Source organism: Zootoca vivipara, chromosome 4, assembly GCF_965207765.1.
Source record: "Zootoca vivipara chromosome 4, rZooViv2.hap1.1, whole genome shotgun sequence".
Classification (NCBI taxonomy): Eukaryota; Metazoa; Chordata; class Lepidosauria; order Squamata; family Lacertidae; genus Zootoca; species Zootoca vivipara.
In genome coordinates this window covers 47,537,830-47,561,240 of record NC_142587.1, presented here as the reverse complement: position 1 = coordinate 47,561,240, position 23,411 = coordinate 47,537,830, and the positions used below count along the sequence as shown (strand labels likewise).

The window sequence follows — 23,411 nt, the reverse complement described above, 5'->3', positions numbered from 1 at the left end:
ACCCATGATCCCAAACCACTCCCAGTGACAGCTCTTCGTGAGACTGACCTCTATAAGAAAGCAAGTCCCACCACTCTGGACACTTTGCTTTCCAATGCCTGCTGTTCACTGGCACAGAGACTGCACCAGGTAAAGTAAAGAAAAGGTGCAAAGTTCTAAGCTTCAGCCCTGAAGACTGTTCCTTTAAGGATCTTCAACATCCCACCCTGGGAAAGGTATAAGGCTGGGCCATGGAGTTGGGACCTGTTAGAGAAAGTTCCTTGCACCTAGTGATCTGTCCATGGTCCTGCAAGCCTTGAATCCAAGCCACTTGTTTCTTGTAAACTCTGGACCTGTATCAACTTCCTGCCTCTGGACTGTCCTGCTGGTTGACCCTTATTCTTGCTACCACCCCAGACTACTTGCTAGCTAGCCTGCCTCCTGGACTATCTGTTCCACCTCAGGACAAAACACATGGATCCCAGAATGAATCCTGGACCATTTGGGATGGCATCTCACCCCAAGAGGACTAAAATTAATGCTTTTCATCCAGTGTGATCTTATGTCACCACCTGCCAGTTCCAACTGTTGATGGGATTATAGGACATACTGTAACTACAGTACAAAAGGCTCTGATGTTCTTTGCCCAGATATTTTCTAATGTTTCAAGTAAAAAAGAGATTTGTGTATCTTTCTTTTACTGTCCTTCGCTTCCAGTGGCTCATCATGGCTGCAAATATAAAGTATACTGACATTACAGGGAAGCAGCAGCAGAGCAAGTTGCCATTGAATTTCGTCAGAAATGAAACTTGAAGTGAATGTATAAATTCCTTGGGCATATGAGGAATTTGAAGGGATTGATAGTTTTGCTTTGGCAATTCTGCATGCCCATTGGGTGTCACAGGGTTTTGTTGTGATACTAGGAACATTATTTTTTTGTCTTGACATTGGCACTTGAGTATTTTGGGGCACACGCACACACACCAACCAACTGCAGGAAATGCAAAAATGAATTTAAGAGTTGCTTGTGAAAGTGGCTTCAGGTTGGTGCCAAGCTTTGTTCTAAGTGCTTGCTAATGGCTTGATAGCATGTCTGTTCGATATACACTTGGTAGGAAGCAGCCATTAAAGATAGCACTAGTGGCAGGTATATCATCATCAAAACATATTCCTAGTGAAGACAAGATCAATATTTATTTAGATCTTAATAACTGGAGGGATGCCAAATATTTAGCAACCTAACTGCTAAGGTTATTGAAATTTCATTGACATTGCTGGTCGGCCTGCATTCCTTGCAGCAGGTTTGCATCTGCAGCCTATGTTCACACATGCTGAGTTATTCTGTGGCAAACACGGTGTCCCTAGGCACACAAGGGTGTGGTTTGGTTTCCATTCTGCTACTAGATCTTTTTTAAAAACTTGGTGATAGAATGGAATGGTTGCGAAATCTTTATGAAACTTTTGCTTCTTCATGCAGTATGTTACTTTGAAGCGCATTGTAGCACTGTATTGTTGTATCTGCTTTTTTTTAAAAGACACCCTTCCTATGACTATCAACCCTAACAGCAAGCCGTATTACTGAAGCCACGTCATCTGTGTATAGTGTTTTATCACTGGATGCTAACCTGGTCCTATAGGAATTTATAGGTCAGAAGCAACACTTGGAATTACGCCTGGAAATTGGCATCTCTGGGGAGAGACCACTGCCTAAAACCCTGGAGGGCTACTGTTGAGCTACATGGACCAATGATTTCATTTGGTATAAGGCAGCATCTTAAATTGATGGCTAGCCAGTGAAGTTGTTGGAACCTGGAAATCACATGTCGTAGTCATTGTGAGGCCACAACAATGCAACCCAAACCATCTACTCTTTCCATTGAGTTACTCTGTGAGGATGACACTGTGTAATGAAGCAGATGGAGCAACTACTCTATGAGGAAAGGCGAGAGAAGGTGAGTAAGATTAGACATGCTAGGTAAAGGTAAAGGGACCCCTGACCAATAGGTTCAGTCGTGACCGACTCTGGGGTTGCGCGCTCATCTCGCATTATTGGCCGAGGGAGCCGGCGTATAGCTTCCAGGTCATGTGGCCAGCATGACAAAGCCACTTCTGGCAAACCAGAGCAGCACATGGAAACGCCATTTACCTTCCCGCTGTAGCGGTTCCTATTTATCTACTTGCATTTTGACGTGCTTTCGAACTGCTAGGTTGGCAGGAGCTGGGACCGAGCAACGGGAGCTCACCCCGTCACAGGGATTCGAACCGCCGACCTTCTGATCAGCAAGCCCTAGGCTCAGTGGTTTAACCACAGCGCCACCTGGGTCACAATGCTAGAGGTGTTTAAAATTATGGATAGCGTGGAGAAAATGGATTGGGAGAAAACCTCTCTCATAATACTAGAACTGATATACAACTAATGGAATGGAATGCTGGAAAATCCGGGACAGACAAAACAAAGGCCATCTTCCCACAGTGCATAGCTAAACTATAGAGTTCAGTCCCACAAGAGGTAGTGATAGCCACCAGTTTGGATGGCTTTAAAAGAAGACTGGCTATGTTCATGGAGAATGAGTCTGTTAGTGAGTACCAGCCACAATGTCTATGCTCTACCTCCACTGTCAGAAGCAGTAAACCTCTGAATACCAGTGGCTGGGAATTGTCATTGGGGAGAACATGGTTGCCCTTACATTCTGCTTCCAAGCTTCCCATAGGCATCTGGTTGGTCACTGTGAGAACAGAATGCTGGACTAGATGAGCCCTTAGCCTGATCCAGCAGGGCTCTTCTTTCATTAGGAGGGACAGTCAATACTGGTGCACCCCATCTGTGTTTGCCATCAGTGTTTGCCATCTCAAAATCACCCCTCACTGTTCTTGCTTTTTGACTATATGACCAGTCAATGACCTGTTCCCATAAAACATCAACAGCCCCAAGAAAAAGTGCTGACATCGTTCGTCCTTCTCTTGGTTCTTTTGCTGTTAAGTAAAACAGCTGTTGTGAGTTTGTTGTCTGGTAACTGTGAATGGTTCTATCACTGTGCTGTTGCCACGATGATGCTTGATTAGAGTGTGGGATTTGACAAAAGCATGTTTCTTAATGGGTGTGGATCTCCCTGTGAATGGACGATTAACCTGCAGGGATAGGACCTAGGCATGTGTTTGGCAGATTGTGTATGAAAAACAACAGAGGGTCATTTGGAGGGAAGACAGAAATCCAGAAATGGAGGGAAAGAAAGAAAGAAAGAAAGAAAGAAAGAAAGAAAGAAAGAAAGAAAGAAAGAAAGAAAGAAAGAAAGAGCAATGAATGACTTGAAGGTAAAGCGCCTTGGAGGGGATACCCAATTTGGGGGTTCATAGTTAATGAAACTGTTTATGCTTGTTGTCGTAAGGAATTCTTGTTCCGGTTGCCTAAGGATTACCTTAGTTCACCTTCCAGATGAAATGGAGATTTCTAGAATCAAATAGCTGAGGCCAAGCCTCTAGGTAACTGTGCCTATGCTTTGGGGGGGGGAATCCCACAATTTTATTGAACATTTTCCAATTATACCAATATTGTTTAGAGCAGTATGCTTTTCTGGACTGTTGTTAGTATTTCATTGAATATTTACTCCCTACCTCATCTTTCCCCAAGGCACCTGTGTATGTTTGTTTTTAATTTGAAGGAATTCTGCAACTAGTTAGAACTGTATATCTTAAAACAATTTTTTTTGCTTTGGATTAAGATTCCTTTGCACAGAAATACATGACAGTTTCCTTCTTTTGTTTATGTAAGAGCCATACTTGGTGAAATATTTCCCTCATTAATTATCTTATTTTATAATCCTTGAATTGCCTTGCTCAAAATCACTTTTGTTTTGGAATGATCTGGCAGCTGTTCCCAATTCTAACAGCAAGTTCAGGCAGTGTTTCCACATAAACCTTCTCCCAGTGAGAAATAAACACAATGAAAAGTGACATAATTGAGACACAGGGCAATTCTACTTTGCACACTACTGTTGTCAAATTGCAACAATATTAATGACTGAAATGCAGTTACTTTCTCTACTAACAAGCTAGGATCTTAGGATGTGGCCTTAGATCAGACCATTCATTGGTCCATTGGACCTCAAAAGGCTCTCCGGGGTTTCAAAAAGGAGTCTGAAAAAAAAGAGGGAGCAGAGGTTTGGCTGGAAAATGTGGGTAATTGTTATAGCGTAGTTTTCATTTTGAGTTTCTTCATACCTGCTTTCTAATATGAAATGTCCAAAGTGTAAAGTGTATAAGCAATATTGATGGCTTGGATCCTAATTTAAGGAGGTTCATAGAAGGAAAGTTTCTTATCCACCCCTCCCTCTTGCAGCCTCTTGTGGCCACTGAAAAGCATCTCCAGCAAGTCCTCATCCTGAGGAATGTGGGGTGGGGCTCAGGGGGCTATTGGGAGGGTGGATAACTGACCAAAATGAGAAAGGGATCTGTCCATGATTTCCTTCTTCCCCAGCAGCCCCCAATGCACTTATCTATCATACATTGTTCAGGAGGGCCCACAAACCTCCAGAAAGGCTTTGGGAGCAGGGGAACCATTCTAACAATGCTGCGTGCAGCATCTAGCCTTCTCCATCTCTCCCCCCCCCCAATCTATTTGCTTTCCACTTTCCAAGGGTGGAAAGTAACTCCTTCCAGATTTACACAGTGCACATTTTCTAGGCAATAAAGAATCAGCTTTGATATCTACAGTAATAAGATGGCCAAGCTAACATGGGCTACGGACTATAGAAATGTGATGGTGAGCACTGTTCCAGGGACAAGGGGGACCTATGTCCCACCATACGCCATTGTACTTCAATTCCCATCAGCCCCAGCCGGCATAGCCAAAGGCAAGTTGTAGCCCAATCTGGTGTGTGTGTGTGTGTGTGTGTGTGTGTGTGTGTGGTTAGCCAACAGTGTCCTAGTCTATTGTTCTCAAAAGTCACTAATAAAAGCTGCTATAGAGCTCTATGGTAACAAACATTCTCTATATGAACGTTCTCTAAATGAACAGTGTTAATGTATGACCACACACACACACACCCCTAAATGGAAGCTGTGAAAGTGGTCTCATTTGAATATCTTCCCTACATTCTAACAAGCTATTTTTAAAAGTAATGTTCCTTAAGTGTGAGATTAGATTTTCTTCTTCTTGGAAAAAAACTTCAATTTACATGAAGTTGTTAATGTAGGCATTTAATGAATATGGACAAGAAAATGTTCCAAGTCGTCTGAATCCTGCTCCTGCTACTTGGATATTTATTTTGTGTCAAAACTGTGGACATAAGAAAAACCCTCCTGGATCAGACCAATTTAGTCCAGCTTCCTGTCTCCCACAATGGCTAACTAAATGCCCCTTGGAAGCCCACAAAACAAGGCATGAACACAGCAATATGTTCCTGCCTGCAATCCCCAGCACCTGCTTGTCAGAGGCATGCTGGTTCTGATCCTGCTTTCAAAGCTATTTAAACTTGTCACCACTACATCTTCCAGTTGTGAGTTCCATAGTTTAACTTGGAGGGCAACCAAAATGGCCAAAGGCCTGGAAACAATGCCTTATGAGGAACCGCTTAGGGAGCTGGGTATGTTTAGCCTGGAGAAGAGAAGGTTAAGGGGTGATATGATAGCCATGTTCAAATATATAAAAGGATGTCATATAGAGGAGGGTGAAAGGTTGTTTTCTGCTGCTCCAGAGAAGCGGACACGGAGCAATGGATTCAAACTACAAGAAAGAAGATTCCACCTAAACATTAGAAAGAACTTCCTGACAGTAAGAGCTGTTCGGCAGTGGAATTTGCTGCCAAGAAGTGTGGTGGAGTCTCCTTCTTTGGAGGTCTTTAAGCAGAGGCTTGACAGGCATATGTCAAGAATGCTTTGATGGTGTTTCCTGCTTGGCAGGGGGTTGGACTGGATGGGCCTTGTGGTCTCTTCCAACTCTATGATTCTATGAACTGCATGAAGAAATTCTACTGTTGGTCTGCCCTGAGTCTCCTACCATTCAGCTTTAGTATTATGAGAGAGAAACCAATTAAACACTTTGAACTCTCATTGATTCAAAAGGGTGAGTTAAACATATCAAAGGGCCAAGCTAAACTTTACTACAGAACTGTCTGCAATGCTATCCTATGGCCACTTCTAACATTGCAAAATGCCCTTCGGAAGGACAACTGGCAGTGGAGTATAGGCAGACAGATGGGATTCTGACCTCTTTCCCTTCGAGTCCATGGATCTCTGAAACTCCCTAATACCCAGCCACTCCCACTCTGTAGCATTCCAGATAGATGCCTGAGAGGTAACATGGTTATGGAAACCCACAGATGGAAACTGGGGAGTGGGCAGAGAGATTATGGAAAAAAACAGGCTGGCAGGGAAAGGCTTAATATTCCCTCGCCTGCCATATTGTCTCTTTTCCATTGCAATTTTCCTCTCCCAAGCACTTTGCAAGAGAGAAGCAGCCAGAAGAAGGCTAATATTTGTGCAACTCCATTGCCGTGCTTAACCCAGAATCGCTACTAATTAAATCAGTGAAACTTCTGAAATCTTATAAATTTAGAATGGATCTTTTCATACTTCTTACAGAATACCTGCAATGCAGATTTACTCAACAACATTTATCTCTCGGAAAATAGGCAGCCTCCCCCCCCCCAAGTGTAAGATAAGCAATGTGCTAGAACTTAGTGTCCATGAACATATACTGTACAGGAGGAGTGCATAACCTCCAACATTTATCTGATGATAATTTCTCCCATTCCATAATGATAATTTTACTTTTTATAGCTACCCCAAACATCTTAGTGGGTTGCCCCAGCCACTTTGGGCAGCTTCCAGCATATATAAACATCATACCCTCCTTGGTTATTTTTTCCTTGCTAGAACATATCCCTGAACTCTAATAATGACTCTTGGTTGCTTAGATGGATGGATGACAGAGAAAGGTATGTGGATGTATATTCAAGGGTATGTGAGTGTGCATAGCTACTGTTGTTGACATCCATCAGTCTCGGGAGACCATGGAGGAGTGAGGCTTTGGGGGTCAAAGTTAAACTGTCGGAAGGTTACAGTGCTTGTTGTGGCTGTAGAGACTGATATGGGAGAGCCATGTTTTGTTGCAGGTGGGGCAGATGAAAATGTTGCAGGTGCACCATGGCATTTCTTCTCTCTGGGCTCCTCCTAGCGGTCATTCCTCTTCTGGTCTCTTCTCTATCACTCTGTTGCTCCTTTTCACCCTCACAGGGTAACAGATTTCTCCTTCTCTTGCCATCCTCAAATTTAATTGTCCCCCCCCCCCAATTCCTTCTAGTTTTGAAGTAATTGTTTTCCCCTTATTGCCCCACCATGGAATTAACTGCTCTTTTCCCTTGATGCAGCCCGCTCCCCATAAATTGCTTTCCCTCCAACCCCAAAAGGAATCCACTGGCCTTCCTCTCCCTTCGCCTGCCCCCCAAGTCAAATGGCACATGTAAATGCATTGTGCCTTACACAAACAAGTTTTATTAATAAAACAGTAAGTCAAGTCGGTTGGACTCCAGACAATCAAAGTGCCACACTGTGATTCAATTAAAAAGAGTTCTGCTCTGCACAGCTACAGTACCTGCATGCTGCTGTGATGAGTCACTGAGGGAGGGACTGCCCCTCCCTCAGATGACTCAGAGCTGCAGTATGCAGGAGGATCATGCAGTTCCCTGCTAGAACCACTAACAGCAAATATATTATATATATACGGTATAATGCAGCTTTCCCAATCTGGTGTTTGCCAGATGTTTTGGACTACAGCTCCTGCCAGTCCCAGCCAGAACAGCCATGTCCAAAATGTTTGGAAGACACCAGAACAGGGAAGGGTAGTCGAATGCTCCACCACAGACTGGAGTTACAACAGAGGGAGCCATTTTGCCAGGCTGCAACACCACAAATATATTTATATATATTTTTGAATAGGGCAATATGAACTCCCAGTTGATGCACATTGCCTGGAATAGAAGGCCCAATTATGCCCAAAAGCCAGCAGGCAGCAGCTTCTCCTTGGAAAGCCAATTCCTATTTGCACTTGAGCTCTATTACTAAGGAAGGAATTGTGGCAGTACTTCAGATTCAAAAGGAAGCATAACATATAGGAATTGTATCAATTCAGTGTTATTACAGCATGCAGCGTTAATGTAGTTCTGATGCAGAACCAGGTTCTATGGTTAATGAATAACTTTGCAGTGCTGGAAGGAATCAAGCCTATCTCATTTCCAGAGCTTCAAAGGTGTAACCAGCCCTGATGAAGGCAGGTACTGACTCAGAAGAGCCAAGAGCTTGTGTTGACTGATGAAGCCTTTCCCTTTTAAAAACATATATACTGGTGGGTTGAGTTCAGACAGTTATTACAGTATTCCCTGCCGCAGTGTAAAATGTGATCTTATTCATCATTTGGGAGAGAGATTGGAATGAAATGTCAAAAACAAAAAAACAAAAAATGTTTTTCTTCACTTGGCACAAAGAGTTCATAATCTGTTTGCATACACTCTGCAACGGCATGGAAATTGTCTCCTCCTGAGCAATAGTATAGGTGATGTAAATATTTCTCAAAGTGATAAAGCAGGAGTGTCCATCTCCCAGTCGGTGGACCACATTCAGGGCCCCAATAATCTGACTACAGTGTCAGCAGTTCATTACTTTTGGGGGGTAACTGATGCTGTTGAGCCCCACTGGAGCTTGCTATTCTACACATCTCCCCTTCCCCACATCCTTTAACCCCAACTCCAAAACATTGCTTGCCATGGGATACTGTTATGACAAGAGCATTGGCTGAAAACTGTGAAAAGTAAGGAAGAACAGAACTTCCTGTATTGTGGAGCAGTGGAATCAATTCAAAAACGGTCCTATATCTAGCCCTGATGTATCATTGGCTGTGAATTCATCTATATTTCATTTTACTGTTCACTAGTATTACATGATCTAGTATTAGATCAGTCTACATCCCAATTCCAAAGAAGGGCAGTGCCAAAGAATGCTCCAACTACCGCACAATTGTGCTCATTTCACACGCTAGCAAGGTTATGCTTAAAATTCTACAAGGCAGGCTTAGGCAGTATGTGGACCGAGAACTCCCAGAAGTGCAAGCTGGATTTCGAAAGGGCAGAGGAACCAGAGACCAAATAGCAAACATGCGCTGGATTATGGAGAAAGCTAGAGAGTTCCAGAAAATCGTCTACTTCTGCTTCATTGACTATGCAAAAGCCTTCGACTGTGTCGACCACAGCAAACTATGGCAAGTTCTTAAAGAAATGGGAGTGCCTGATCACCTCATCTGTCTCCTGAGAAATCTCTATGTGGGACAAGAAGCTACAGTTAGAACTGGATATGGAACAACTGATTGGTTCAAAATTGGGAAAGGAGTACGACAAGGTTGTATATTGTCTCCCTGCTTATTTAACTTATATGCAGAATTCATCATGCGAAAGGCTGGACTAGATGAATCCCAAGCCGGAATTAAGATTGCCGGAAGAAATATCAACAACCTCAGATATGCAGATGACACAACCTTGATGGCAGAAAGCGAGGAGGAATTAAAGAACCTTTTAATGAGGGTGAAAGAGGAGAGCGCAAAATATGGTCTGAAGCTCAACATCAAAAAAACCAAGATCATGGCCACTGGTCCCATCACCTCCTGGCAAATAGAAGGGGAAGAAATGGAGGCAGTGAGAGATTTTACTTTCTTGGGCTCCTTGATCACTGCAGATGGTGACAGCAGTCACGAAATTAAAAGACGCCTGCTTCTTGGGAGAAAAGCAATGACAAACCTAGACAGCATCTTAAAAAGCAGAGACATCACTTTGCCGACAAAGGTCCGTATAGTTAAAGCTATGGTTTTCCCAGTAGTGATGTATGGAAGTGAGAGCTGGACCATAAAGAAGGCTGATCGTCGAAGAATTGATGCTTTTGAATTATGGTGCTGGAGGAGACTCTTGAGAGTCCCATGGACTGCTAGAAGATCAAACCTATCAATTCTTAAGGAAATCAGCCCTGAGTGCTCCCTGGAAGGACAGATCGTGAAGCTGAGGCTCCAATACTTTGGCCACCTCATGAGAAGAGAAGAATCCTTGGAAAAGACCCTGATGTTGGGAAAGATGGAGGGCACTAGGAGAAGGGGACGACAGAGGACGAGATGGTTGGACAGTGTTCTCGAAGCTACGAACATGAGTTTGACCAAACTGCGGGAGGCAGTGCAAGACAGGAGTGCCTGGTGTGCTATGGTCCATGGGGTCACGAAGAGTCGGACACGACTAAACGACTAAACAACAACAACAACAACAAGTATTACATGTAAAACTGAACATGTTATGACTACAGAAACCTGTATCTCCTCCCTTTCCCCATCAAAAAGAGAGAGTATCACACTGCTGTTTACAACACTCTTTGAAATTCCTATTGACTTTATTAGCTGTGCATTACTTCTCATAGCCCAGCATTTGGGGTGTCCCTCTGGTCCCGGGCCAATATGATTCCCCCATTCACTGGGACAACACTGGCTTTTTAAAAGAAAGAAAAAAAGACCTGATGTATTGCAGAGAAATTTTTGGAAATTTGTATTGCTGTCTTGCTCCAAGGGTTCAGTTTATCATTTTTAGGAACATGCCAAATTGCACATGGTGGTTTGGGACAGTACCTTTTTTTAATTGCAGATAATTACATGGCAGACTCTAATGAGTCAGTGGAAGGTTTTTCCCCCTCCCTGCATTCCAATGAATTCATATGGGTGTGGAAGGGAAAGGAAGACTTGAGAAACTGTGTACTGGCAGAAAGACACAGATGTTGATTCTGAAGTATTACTATATAAGGCTTTTACTGACAATGGTGCTTTCTTCCATGCTGAATTTGTAAGGGAGCCAATCACATTTCACCCAAAACTAGCCCTCAGCAGAACAATGGGGCAATGGGCATGTGCTTTCGAACTAGCTGACTTGAACATATCCTCTACAAAGAATCCTACACTTGCATCTCTTTTTATTCCTTTAAACTTATGGAACAAATACACAGCCAGACTCATTAAAAGGCTGCTGCTATAAAATGTCATGGAAAAGTGGATGTTGAACAGAGGGTGCAACACTTTAAAAATGCACTGTGAGTGCTGTTCTATTTAAGTCTGTTGATACTTTTCTCAGCTTGTTTTTCCAATACAAAGCCATGTCCCACCTTGGCAGAGTATTTTGCAAAAGGTAACCAGCTCTCATTCACTGTAAGAAAATCAACCAATAAAAGCAGGTGCCTCCAGGCAAATTTCTTGTCTTCATTATCAGAAATAGAATCACATATGCTTGTTTCTAAATAAACAGCAGGCTCTCTGCATTTCTCAAATAGTAGACCTCGTTTTAGTCTACAACTATACGGGCCATTTTTCACTCTTTGGCACAGCATATTCCACTTACTACATAAACCAGGTGTAAGCAACACGGTGTCTTCCAGACATAGTTGGACTTCTACTCCCTTACTGATTTTAAAAATAAACTTTTTAGAAAGTACAAAATTGAACCGTCACATTGAAAAAAACAAAGTTGTTAGATTTTTAGCTTCTTTGTATTGATAGATTTTATATGTATATACTGTAGTTTTAATCAACAAAATCCATATTTGCTTATATACCAAATGATGGAAGAACATTACTGTATCAGAATAGTTCCATTGGAAATGGCTAGAGGTTCTAGTGACCAAAGAATTTTGTTGGGATTTTTCTTTTTAAAGTTGGAGACTGGATGATAGTCAATATTAGTCAGACAGTAAACTCATTGAAATCATTGGGTCTCCTATGACACAACTTAGTTGGTTATCAGTCAAGAAACTGAAATTTATTGAATATTTGATGCTGATTCCTATAAGCTAATGGCATAGTTGTGACTAAAAGCAACACCCAATTTGCACAGGGGTTGCATTCCTGGGTCACACGCATGTCAGTGGAGTGCGCATAAGCCCACCCCACCCATATTACACCTTGTTATGCCCCCTGTTCTGCCCTCTTCTGGGTCCAAACGACCCATGCATCGGCTGTTGACCATCAATTGAACACATGCAAAATGGTGTCTGTCTGTATTTTTAAAAATCTATAAATAAAGATTATGTAAAAGATACAAAAATGTTCTATATATTTGGAGAGAGGAGTTGTTTGGTGACATTACAGATTGGTGACACCACAGACTGCAGCCAATCAGGACCATACAGAGCCAATTGCGGATGCAAACTCGCAAAGCCCTCTTTCCTGTGGTGTTCACCCCAGAAGATGAATGGCATGTTTGCATTGAATGCAATGAGAGAGATTTCATATTGGCCTCGCTGCTCTGGAAGTGATACATCTGATTTCACTGCCAGATTTCAGTATCAAGTTATCGCCAGTTTAAAACTTACACAGCTTACCTTGCAGACTTTTTAGGAGCTCAGATTCCTGCTAAGTCATGCAAGTGCATACCACAGAAATGTCAGCTAGAGGTTGAAATGCAGAATAGAATGAGAGGAATGGAATCTGTGCCAGGAGACAGTCACAAGAGTATAAGATGGTCACCAGGGGCCCACAAACTGTGGCTGAGTTTAGTAGCCAACCATTCTTTTCTAGTAGCCACCTGTTTGTTAAGCTTATTGCAATAATGCCTGCAACAGTAAGATAATTTCTAGACTTCTAATCAGAATTAAAGTGGTGAAAGGAATGCCAGATAGATAGATAGATAGATAGATAGATAGATAGATAGATAGATAGATACCGGTAGATAGATAGATAGATAGATAGATAGATAGATAGATAGATAGATAGATAGATAGATGATAGAGGCTGCAAGCATTTCCATTTTCAGGGTCCCTCGCCAGCTCCTCCTCCGGTTGCCATGCTGACAGCCCAATCCTGAGCAGAGCGGAGGTTTTCAGCCTGACAACACATGGTCATTTGGCTCCTCTATCACTCTGCAGGATGAAAAATGTAAGTACTGTCGATGAGCTGGCAAGTGCATTTGTGGATCACTGATGTAATCTCTCAAATTAATACTAGCAGGGGAGACAGTTAAGAGTATCCCTTGGGAAATCAGGGCCTACCAAATTCAACCCTGTACTGGCCATAACAATAAATGATCTATCTGAATGTCTTGTCTCTGTCAAGACTTTCAATAGATGTTGGGTTCTTGGGTGGGGGTGTTCCCCTATAGTTGAACTCATAAATTCTAGTACATGCAGTCAGTGCTGTTGATAGCCTTGTGATATCTTGTTAAACATTGTGCCTTACATTCCATACTATGCTGAAACAAGGTACGTGCTGTTTTGTCCCAGCTATGTACCACAAAGGCACAGAATACTAACCATCTATTACTTGTAACTGTACTATTAGGGTTTTAAGATAATATTATTTTCACAAAGTTTCTTAACATTTACAGGCAAACTAAATATTTACTATCAAAGTCCTTTGTACCGGGACTCCTTCACATGTCAGCCACGGACAATAAGCCCAAATCACACACCACAGCCTGAGAGATAAGCATGGGAATAAGAATATTTGCATTGGCATAGGGCATAGTCTCAGAAACCAGGGATGCTGGAGGTGAGCATGTGAGGCATTCTACCGAGGCTCTGGCGAGTGATGCCAGCTTCAGTTTTGGAGTGAGAGTGCAAGATGACATGTTTGCTGAGCAGTCCATAAGACCAGAAATCTTTTCTCTATCAACCCTCTCTCTCTCTCTCTCTCTTTTTTAGTAGAGATAAAACCCATCCATTCTAAGAATGGCAAAACAGAGGGCTATACACTTAAAGATGTTTATCTACCAGCAAAACACTATTTGAACACTGAATAAAACACAATCCGAGGCATGTGGGAATAAGATGGCTATGCATTCATATGATGGACTATTCTATCTCTAACCCAACAAAGAGAGAAAATATTAACAGACTTTTGATGCCTGTTGCAAAATTAGTATTGTAAGCTTAAAATGGCTATGAAGGGCAATTAAAAAAAACAACTATTATACTATCTGAATGTTCTACAGGCACCATAATTAGGCTTAAGAGAATTGGGGGGGGGTCCTTCTAAAGGAGGCACTAAAATATGCAGCAATGGAATTTAATATGGCAAGGGAAACCCACTCTATCCCACAATCCCTCTTATGTGGCCTTCATGATTGTGGATCCTAGAATTGGAGATTGTGCTTAGTAGTGTCTTTTCTTAAGCAAGCAAACTGACTTTCGTGCAAACTGCCTTTTTCATGCTTCAACGTCAAACCAGCACATACCTGTAAGTGAGAAAAAATACATATAAAGGCACTGGAAACTCATTTATCTCCTCCAGGGTCAAATTTATCCATTGTCAGTGTAAAGCAAGTGGTCATCAACTCGCCCACTCAACCCCCAGCCCTGTGGTATTAAAGCTGGAGGTGGAAAAGTTGGCATTTTTGCTCCCATATGCAAAAGCGTTTTGAGTTGTACACGGAAATCATTTGATCAAATGTGTACAGGAGTATTTCATAAGCTGTGTTGACTTGCATCGACATGGCACATTTCCCCACTGGGCTTCTTCTGAGGAAGTGCCATTAACCTATTTACATAGCAAACACTTTGTAGTGCTGAGTAACTCTTGCAGCAAGTCCCGACAGACAAAATCTATCTGATGCTTCGGTTGAGACCAGTCCATGGGAAAATTTTGTAGTGAAAGAGAGTCATCAGGTTAGTGACTTTTCTCTCTGATATTCATGGGATTAAGTGGGCTTGTGAAAGGTCCCTTTCAGCTATTAAAAAGGGGCAAGTTACCCTAGCCTGGAAAAAGTACCCTAGTAAACAAGATTCAAATGTTTCTTGTCCAAATATTTGCCATTATCTGATAGCGTGAGTAAAAGTTTGTGCAGCATAGCAATTACTGCTGGCACGTAAAACAGGACTGGAAACTCCAAGCAAGTGGAATATATACATATCTGTAAATGCTGTGCAGAAATAGGGTGGGGAGGATAATTTTTGCTCTTGCTAATTATTAAAGAAAGTATTAACAGAAACATTTACATGCTCAAACACTAGAGCATAAAAACATAAGAACAACTTGCTGGATCAGGCCAATGGCTCATCTAGTCCAGCAACCAGTTTTCACAGTGGCCAACCAGATGCCTGTGGGAATCCTGCAAACCATTCCCAGCAACTGGTATTCAAAGGCATACTGGCTCTGATGGTGAAGGTAATAGAACATAGCCACTGTGGTCTTTAGCTGCTGATAGACTTATCCTGCTTGGCAGTTGTTAGCAGTGGAAATAACATCTGAAGGGAACCCTGGTTTCACCATCAAAACTATTATACAATACAGAATCATCTTTGGTCACACTCAGTGTACAGCTTCTTATATCTCACAGCTTTCACTTAGATATATTTTCAGATCTGTATTCCAGATGTTGCTGGTGATGGGCACCAGAGTCTGGTCAACATTTGGAGGGCATTTTACCAACATATAGCTTAAGTCATAATGTCAATGAGATTTGCTCCTTTGTATTGCATTGCAGCTGGCTGTCATGGACGCAGTTCAGTTTTATATTGCAACACATTTTTTTTTAAACCACGTACTGTCTGCACAGCTGCTTTGGTTTGTTTTCTGTGAAGTTTGAATTTTTGGTTGCAAATTGTTGTTATTTGGAAGATAACAAAAATACTCACAAAAACAGCATTACCTTTTGTGATCTTATCAAGTACCTTGGAATTTATTTTCTTTGTGGAAAGTGAATTTTTTCGTATTGAGGTAAAATTGACTTTTGTTGGCACCCCAAACCACAGCAGGGACCTTCTAACTTCTTTGGGGAACTTTGGAGATTTGGACTTAAAAAAAAATGCAGGAAGTGCAAAAATTGAAACATTTCTCCACAAGCTTGTCATATATGGAAAATGCTAAAATGTGGAAACAGATACTCTTTTTTTGTAGATTAATCTCCTAGGGGCAACTGTATGCTATTTTCATAATAAAATTGTTGCCTAGAAGACCAAAGGGAGAGAGAGAAATCCCCCAAATAAATCTTAAAGGTTGCCTAGCTCCAAAATCCTTGAAGTTATTTTTCTGTAAATTGGCAGGATTCATCCAATTAGAAGGTGCTATCGTTGCTGCATACTACATCCAATTCTAACATTTTTTTAAAAAGTTACAGATTTTGTTTTCATTTTGGAGGATTTTTTAAAAGGTGCCCAGCACATAGACAAAGACATAGACACACACACACACACACACACACACACAACCCTGGAACTATTTGTTTGTAATTTTGCAGGCTTCCACTTTGGAGAGGGTACTATGTCTGCACCTTTCATCAAATTCTGCCAAAAAGAAAAACTACTTTGTATTTTTAAATATCCCAATAATAGTGAATGGGGGAGGAACTGTGATTTGGATTCGACACTTGAGTCAAATCAGACAGTTTATTTGGAACAAATATTTCACTTTTCAAAATTGCTAAAGGGAGCTCCAAACATATTAGTATGTTTGGAACCCTTTCCTTAATTCTAAATGTAACATATATGGCTTTCTGTTTTCTGTTTTCTGTTTTCTGAACGATATCTATGTTTTGTAATTGTATTTATTGCCTGCTCTTTTGTGCCTTAGGCTCTGCTTGGGATGAAGGGTGGTTTTGAAAGATGTGTATGAATGAATAAAGCTGTATTTTATTTCCTTCCCTTTTTTTTGCATTTATATCATCTTATCGCTCAGCCCTGAGTGCTCCCTGGAAGGACAGATCGTGAAGCTGAGGCTCCAATACTTTGGCCACCTCATGAGAAGAGAAGAATCCTTGGAAAAGACCCTGATGTTGGGAAAGATTGAGGGCACTAGGAGAAGGGGGCGACAGAGGACGAGATGGTTGGACAGTGTTCTCGAAGCTACAAACATGAGTTTGACCAAACTGCGGGAGGCAGTGCAAGACAGGAGTGCCTGGCGTGCTATGGTCCATGGGGTCACGAAGAGTCGGACACGACTAAACGACTAAACAACAACAACAACATCGCTATGCAACTGGATGAGAGTCTGTGTAGCCGCATTCCATAGACAAAAAAATTGAAACAACTTTGTTTAACATTTTGTCAACAGATCCCTTTTCCTAACTTGCCTTTCAAATGGGCATAAACAAAGCAATAACTCCATTAGCATCTAGTATCCTCTACCAGAGATGGCTAGATCATGCTCTTTCTGGTTCATGCGAATTTCACATGTGTTCTCTCCCCTGTCCACATTAATCTGCTTTTTTTATTTAAAAAAATCTGCATAAAAATTTGTATTTAAATGCATCTTTAAAGACTTGTTTTTTTAAAAAAAGAATTATGCATGATTAAAATATATTTATCTCAAATGCCACATTTCTAAATGTATCTTATCCTAAAGCACATATTTTTCATGTATTTTGCTATATTTTAAAGTCAAGAACTGTATCACAACATGTGGATGACCACAAAATCCAAAGGATGATTATTCTTTGTTCTGCCTATTAGGAAGTTGTGGATCAGGTTAGTTTTTATTAGAATTTACAGAAATCCCTAAATAACACAACAAAATAGCTGAAAAAGAGCAAACATTGGTGAAGACTGCATTAAAAATGTAATTGTTTATTTTCACAAAAAACTTATCCTTACTCTACAGGGAAAGACAACTGGTGTGCTAGGGAAAGGCCCAACAAGTCAAAGTAAAATTAATATAATATTAGATGCAGGGGATATTCCACTTTCAAATGTTCACAGTGTTTTTAGCTATGCTAAAGGTGAACTAAATTGTGTGTCTGAAGCTAACTGAACACACACATCTTGGAGTAATCTATGAGGTTTGGTTCGTGTCACTGAGAAGATCCTATACAGAAAAGATGATCATATATCCAGGGTAGTTTATAGAAGAGCAAAGAAGTTATCTTGGGTTAACCTTCCATAGCTAGAAAACTATCTTTCTCCTGCAGCCTCCACAGTGGTACTGAAGCATGGCAAATAAAAACATCATGCAGTGATATCAAACTTAACATGATCAGGCAACAGAAACAAATGTTTACAGAGCAAATTTGTTCTGTGCAAATGTAAAAAAACAATGCCCCTCATAAGAATTTGAAAAGATATGATACAGACATTTTCATTTTTGGCAAAGTGTGATTGGCATTGCCTTTGATGTTATGTATCCAGGAGGAATTTGGAACTGAGTAGGGCTTATATGGGGGTTGTTTATTTTTGAAGATTTCTATTTTTAAATTATCCTAATAAAGCTCCAGGCACAAAAGGGAGGGGAGCGCTTAAAACAACAGTTCTGCTAATAATAATATTGGGCTGGATCCAGTCTCACCAAGTTAAACTAAGGCCCCATTGAAATCAATGAAAAGTAAGACCCATTAATTTCTATTGGAACTAAGTACAATAGCTCAGTCTTGCCTCAACCCACTGCAGTTTTCTTTGAGTGTTATTCAACTATGCTTTACTCAGCATAGACCCATTGAAATCAATGGACGTGATTAAGTTAGATCCACTGAATTCAGGGGGTCATCTGTGAGTTTAATGCCACCTTTTATAACATTCCACCAGAGGCAATGTGTTTGGATATTAAGATTTCTGGAAACAGCTGTTAAGTGCTTAGACTGGTGGTGCATGTACACAACCTCAGCATCCCAAGTCAAAAATGTCCCCTCGGTACTGAATAGATGCTATCACAATGCCACAGGGTAACACTGAGATAAATGCTTGGAGCTTGGGTGTGAAATCACATTAATAGAGCACAGCTGAATCCGGAGTACAATTGCTCAAAAGTGGTGCTGAAACTGGGAGCAGTAACTTTAATGAATTAATCAGTGGGGCATATTTTAAATATGCCTCTTGATCAGATTGTCCAATAGATTGCTCAGGTAAAGGCTGTGTTACTGTAATAAGGAATGGAAATAAAACATTGAAGATGGCTCTGTACCTTGCCAAGCACTCCCTTGTGATTAAATACATCTGTAATAGTGATTATGTGTGATTCTACTGGTGAGGCTACCAGATCACAGCTTCAGAAAGTGGTGGTTCTTGACACCCAAAGACACTATTGTTGTATTTAATGTAATACCACCGCCACCGCTTGTGGTACTGTAATCAGTTATGCACGGCATCCACAATATCCACAGGTAACAGCTGCAATGCTAAACACTGCTGCTAGGGAGTATATTGATATAGTAATTTTGCCCCTGATAGAACTATACTGGGAACTGAATTAAAAATACACATTTTATTACAGTTACAAACTACGGAAGTTTAAAACAGGTTTTCTCAACCTCGGCCCTCCCCTCCAGATGTTTTTGGCCTACAACTCCCATGATCCCTAGCTAGCAGGACCAGTGGTCAGGGATGATGGGAACATCTGGAGGGCTGAGGTTGAGGAAGCCTGGTTTAAAATCTTTCTGTGTAACAAGCCAATGAAACACAGAGAAAACTGCAGGCTTCTAGCCTATTGCAACCGAACTTTACCAAGGCTTTTTATATTAATCCAGAAGTTATTAATCTCAAACTGTTGCATTTGGCTTCAGTTCCAATTTGACAGTTATTTCCAGACGATCGTTTATTAAGTGTGCCCTCCATTCTCTCTTGAACATAGGGATGTTGCAAGTATTTTGAATGCTCATGAGCAGTTTCAAAAATGAGCTGGCCTTTATTAAATTGGGATCTTTTTCATTTTTAAAAATTGAATGGATATCTCACTTTAACTTAACAACTTCTGTCCCATCTATTCTATACCAGGTGTCAACATCTGCTTATATTTCCCAAATTATAACAAATCGTGCTTATCTATTGGCCCTTACCACATTCCAAGTTTTCTTCTTTCTTCAAATGCTTTGATATTTGTTATGTAGAGCACAAATAGAAATAAGCATATATGTTACATTTCCCGGAGGGGAGATGTTCTGGAATGGGACACAATCCTTGGATTGAAAATAATTAGCCATTTGGTGGAGTCAGTATCTCTCAAACTGGAAAGTGCACAGTCTCTGAAGGCATCTCTGAAGGCATCCTTGCTGAAGCTAAGCAGATCTGGTTTCTGCCTGGATGGCAGAGATGCAGGAACCACATGGATTTTCCTGAGCTTCCCAGAAAGAAAGCAGAGGATAAATGGAACACACAACCTTTCAGGAAATCTAAGGAAAAAATTATCAGTAAACACCAAATGCATCAAATGGGCTGGGCAGCATGGATGTCCACCTCTCCTTTGCAGTCAAGTACGAGGTTGGATTTGCAAACGGCATGTGAGTCATGAAGCTCCCTTGTAAAGGAGGAGGACCATCTGCTAGTCATGAGCAGATGACAAATTGGATGCATCACCATTGCTGCTTTTCCCAGATCAGTAAGTAAACACATTTTGTAACCTTGCAGATAACACTCTTTGAGCTTTCACTAATGGAAAAGTTTGAATTTGTGCAAAGCATTGAAAAACATCTTATTTGAAGTGCAGTTTTAAAAGCAGCAGCTCAATTTTGACGGCAGAGATTGCGAACATCAACCCCCCTAAGTGAAACCTGTTTTATTCAATCCATGAAAAAGTTATTCTGACTGTGACAAAGTAATGCACACTCTAGATGGAGACTTCCGATTTTGGAAGGAGCTAGGTGTGCTCCCTTCGGGATGCTCCTTCTCTAAAAGTCAATACTGTACTGTACATTCTCTTTTCAATGGTATGTTCTGTAGTGCAGGTCTGACCTCTGCTGGCCACAGACTTTAAAGACAACCCCAAAGGGAATAAGGCTGGCTTCTTTTGCGGTTTAAAGAAAACAAGCTATATTTGTATGAAACCACAGAATTCTAGTATGAAGACATCCAGTCCAATTCTATGCACTAAGGCAGAGTCCTTTGCACCCAGACTTATTAGCCCACATCCACCAATTACTTTATCCCACATCCTTGGATTATTGTGGATTATTCCACAAGCAGAGTGCACAACCAATCAAAAGGCGCAGTGCCAGTAAGTGGGGGGGGGGGGGAGAGAGAGAACATGTGTACTCAATCAAATCCAGATGGCTCCAGCAACGGAATGCTGCCATATGGCAACATGCCACAGGGAAAGGCGGACATACGCCCCCATGTCGGGTCACCTGCCAATTTAAAGAGGAAGAAACTAATACTACTTAATATTTACACATGTACATGTGCTTCATGCACACTGTCAGAGTAATCCATTCAAGCAGCTAGCCATTATTATTCTACTATTATGGGAGATGGAAACAGAAACAGAGATACAGCAGTTGACGGCCACCCAGTTGTAGCAGGAGGAAAAGTAGGCTTACTCTATGACAGGGAGTTTATTTGGGGCTGGAGCCATGGGCGTACCCAGCATGGGGCAGGGGGGGAGCTGCCCCCCCCTAGAAGCAGGGCAGCTGGAGAGTACAGGCAGGGACGCTGGCTGCTGTGCTACACCTCAGCCTGCTTGTCTGAAGCGAAACGGCGGCAGCGAAGCTGCCTCCGTTGAAGGAAACCTGGACCTGGACCTGGGCTAACTTCAGCCCACACTCCTTCAAGTCACAGTGAACACAGCACAGAAAGTGCTGCCCCACAATGCTCTGCGGCATCTCATTTGCATACACTCCAGTGGGGTGGTTGGATAGTCTTCCACCACAAGATCACATTCTCAGATGAGGCATTGTTTCGGCCCAATGACATGCATCTTTCCTTAGCAGGAAACAATATTTGGTTGAGAGATACGATTGAAGGCAATAGGGCATGGATGCAGATGTGAGTGGTTTGGCGGTGAGCATTTGCTTGGTGGGTGGTTGGGCATTGGGGCAATCCTTTGTTTTGGATGGAGGGGAGGTTGTAGTTTCTGCCTACCCCTCCAAATGCTCAGGTATCCTGTTAAAGGGATCTGGGGGAGTGGCCATGTCCACATGCCCTGGCAGGGCCAGGGCCAAAGGCACTCCTCCAGACAGTGGTCCCTGTGGGGATCACCCGATTGGATGTAAGTCTTGGGAACCCCCGCCTGGATTGACCACGCATCACTTCCGGCGGGCGGGCCAGAAGTATTTAGATTGCCCCATGCCCATATGTATTCAATAAAGTTGTGGCCTGTTTTGACCCCAAACCAGTCTCTGTGGTCTCTCATTATACAGGCTGGAGTATGGGAAGTACAATGCCTGGTCCTGCAAGAAGAATTGTGGATAAGCCATAAGACTTTACATAATACTTGGATGTAAGTATGGCAGTGCAAATTATAGCTGCCAATTCTTGTTACACAATAGGAGCATCCAACATGTTCTATGGCAACCCGGAAATGGGGGAAAGAAAGGTGTGTAGTATCAGGTTTAATAGAAATCTTAACGTAAGAATTGAACTCAGTCACAAGATTTCCCCAATGTGCCTCAAACTTGGCAAGTAGATTGGAAGATATCCAGACTATCTGAGTGCCCAGATCTTGTGGCACAGCCAAGCAGCCTGGAGGCCCACCTTTTATATCTGTAGCAAAAACCTTCCCTTGTATACACTTGTACTACCTTACACAACAATCCAGTCATTCCTCAAGTATTTCTTTTATAACACGTTAATGAGTGTGCATCTAATAGCGTGAGATTAAGAGTGTTCTGCTTTGTATACAAGTAGTCAGCACCTGTAATGGCAGGTCAAAGGGGGGGAAAGGGAGGCAGTGCTTTTTAAAAGACACGGAAGACTCCATCTGGCATTCCTGCCCTCTCTCATGTGCCCTGCAGTGCTGTTGGGATCAGGCTCCAACAGAACAGGAAGAAACAGAGGAAAGGGGCAGAACTGTGGGAACCAGGGTTGGGGTGTGTGGAATCTCCCATTTCCACCCCAACTTCAGTCACTTTGCAAAGTGGAGCAGGAATGCTGACTGTCCCCTCTGACCTTCCTGTGTAACAGGAAGCCTCAGTGGAGGCTTGGCAGGACTTTAATCAGCTGAAGTGGCAGTGATTGAACAGAGGCATTAGGTTGCAGTGTTGTCACCTAGGACCAGATACAGTGGTACCTCCGGTTACATACTTAATTCATTCTGGAGGTCCGTTCTTAACCTGAAACTGTTCTTACCCTGAGGTGCACTTTCGCTAAGGGGGCCTCCTGCTACCGCCACTGCCACACGAGTTCCACTCGCATCCCAGGGCAAAGTTTGCTACCAGGAGCACCTACTTTCGGGTTAGTGCAGCTCATTACCGGAAGCGTTCATAAGGAGGACAGTACGTAACCCGAAGTTCCACTGTACTGCCTTTGCAGATGGGAGCAGACCTATATGCCTTCACAGAGCCTGTGCTTATATTCCAGGTATTCTCACAAGGCAAGAGAGGCTTACAAGTAGTGCCTCATCTATAAAAGCTCGGTGGAATGGGTGAGAAACCTGTTGGGAACATCTTTGTCACTTCCGTTCAGTCCTGAATTTCTTGCCCTGCTCCTGAATCGTGACTCCTGAGCACTGCGTCTGCTGTGGAGCCTGTGTCGTTACTTGCCTGAATAAAGATCTCTTCCTTCCTTCCAAGTGATAT

The 23,411-nt window shown here is 42.1% G+C and overlaps 1 long non-coding RNA gene across 1 annotated transcript; it reads left to right on the top strand.

The window, feature by feature from the left end:
• Nucleotides 1-11,868: 11,868 nt before the first annotated feature.
• Nucleotides 11,869-23,300, top strand: LOC148685933 (uncharacterized). Its single transcript, XR_015949553.1, has 3 exons — nt 11,869-14,646; nt 16,655-22,114; nt 23,194-23,300. It is a non-coding gene; the product is annotated as an uncharacterized LOC148685933 (long non-coding RNA).
• The last annotated feature ends 111 nt before the right edge of the window (nt 23,301-23,411 follow it).